General features: G+C 44.6%; 1 pseudogene; it reads right to left on the bottom strand.

Moving 5' to 3' along the window:
• Positions 1-606: 606 nt before the first annotated feature.
• On the bottom strand, positions 607-1,339 carry LOC101711395 (protein FAM168A pseudogene; annotated as a pseudogene).
• Positions 1,340-2,226: the final 887 nt, after the last annotated feature.

Raw genomic sequence — 2,226 nt, 5'->3', positions numbered from 1 at the left:
TTTCTCCTTCTTCACTCTCCCTGCCTACAGTGCCCTCCCTCCCCCTACCCTTCCCCAAATTCTCCCAAAGACTGTTTTCCCAGGTTCTCAGCCTAGAGTATGACACTGCTAATGTAGCTCCTATATAATCAAATGGTTTTATTCTTGGTTTGTTGTGATGGTTCTCAGAAGACATTTCATCAGTTCATTTGTGTAAGGACATGATAATGTCCTGAATTATCTTAAGAAAACCCAGAAAAGAAACAATTTGCCCAGAGATGTGGCCCGTTCAACAGCTCTGAGTTCCTGCTCCAGAGCTGAGGGCCACATCTGTTTATGGTTTTCTAGGGAAGCCCAGCCTTCATTTGAACCATTGCAACAAACTCACTGTCTGCTTGCCACTAGACTGGGGTCCTGAGGACAGGACACTTGGGGAAGAAAAGAGGTGCAGAGGGGACATGGCCTGGTCAGGTAGGAGAAGGGAGTAGAGCTGGAAGGGAAGCAGCTAAGAGAGGGCAATGGGGGAGAGGCAGGAGATTAGAAAAAGAAGCTTTTACAAAACCAAAAATAAAAACCAAAACCATTAAAGATGCATAAAGTGACCCTTGCACTTCTGTTCATCTCTTCTTGCAAATAGAAGTGGTGCTGCTAGGGAGATGTTCCGGCACCGGTGTAAGACTTGAGTAGTTGCATACAATGTGTGACTCCAGATTTGGATGGGCTGTAGGCTTTACCAGTGCGGGGGCACACAGCTGTACACAGGGGTTCCTTGGGCCCTGTATGTTGGCATGGAGCCAGGGTGTGCCCCAATTGCAGTGTGCCGGGGTGTAGTCATCAGGGTACCTGCTGACATTGCCATGGTGGTGCCCACGACCATGCCCATGGCCACACCATTGGTTCTAGGGGCAGCAACAGGAGCTGGGTAGATGGCAGAGGGAATGCTGTTGGGCTGGACGGCTGTGGTGTGGTGGACGACATGGGGCTGAGCAGCCTACACTGGATGTTTGTAGTAGGCTCCCTGGGCATCCAGGTTCTGCTGGGGGTAGGCACTTCTGTTTAGATACATGGCCATCTGATAGGGGTCGGGTGATGGAGAGTAAGGGGGTGGAGCAGTATTACTCTGGGTTGGTGGGACCTTGTATGGTGTCCCCGCGGTATATCTGAAAGCCACAGAGGATGCTTGGTAAGTTCAGTTCTCAGTCCTGTTGTCCACTGGGAGGTGGAAGGTGCCTTCAGTGTCACAGGAAGATGAGTTCTGTGGCCAGGCCTGTTTCATCAGCAGTGTGGCTGGAGCATAACTGGGGTTATTGGTTGGGTACAGGCTGGGATTGTAGGCAGGGGTTGCTTCTGGGTAGGCTGTGGGGTAACATTTTCAGTCTAAGGTTGGCTGGCTCCAAGACAGAAGTGTCATCACAGAGGGGTGTAGCAGAGGAAAGCCAGAAAACTTGTGGCAGCCAGAAAACAGACCCAGTTCACTCTTAATGGAATGCCTGACCCAAAAGTGCAGAAATTATTTTGAGAGTGCTTCTTCAGCTCATCCTCTAAAAGAGACATAAATGTATTAAAAATAATTCAAACTTTTTCAATATTCAGATTATTTCTCATCTGAAGTAATAGTGTGTATCTTCAAAGACTCCCATAAAACATGAGGCAAGATAATACATCAAAAAAATCAGTAAAGCCCCCAAACGGACCATATGATTTATTCTCCACTCACATGCAGTATACTTATTCAAGTACAATTTATTAAGTGTTTCCTATGTACTAGGTACTTTGCCAGGTGATAGATATCCAAAAATGAATTGAAGTTGTCTTTCAAATTTGAGAGAAGAAAAAAATTGAGATACTGATATAATCACAAAACAATAGATGGTAAAAATCTGAAAACTAGTAAGATTGGAATGACATAAAGCTCTGGAATATCAACCAAGAGGCTAGAGAAATCTGGAGAAAGAAATACTGGGTAATTCTTCAGAAAGGAGGTCTGACTAGTTTGACTAAACTAATTTTTTGAGGCTGGGGTTGGAATAATTGCAAACATTTAATTGGGTGATTAACTAAGTGGTATTTCATGATGCAGAGATAGTAATAACAAAAGCCCAGAGACATGGATATTTCTTTGCTAAAATCCCCACTCAGCTTAATTAAGGTACAGCTAGTGTTAATTGATGCTCTCCAATATATTTTACAACTTTCCTTAGCTTGAATTTCTACTGATCTACCTATTATATAAGCACTTAAGTAGAG

Source organism: Heterocephalus glaber, unplaced genomic scaffold (assembly GCF_053883595.1).
Source record: "Heterocephalus glaber isolate CG9 unplaced genomic scaffold, H.glaber_assembly_v1.0 deba00001497, whole genome shotgun sequence".
Lineage (NCBI taxonomy): Eukaryota > Metazoa > Chordata > Mammalia > Rodentia > Bathyergidae > Heterocephalus > Heterocephalus glaber.
Note: the sequence above shows the minus strand (reverse complement) of the source record. Positions and strands in the feature narration are given on the sequence as shown.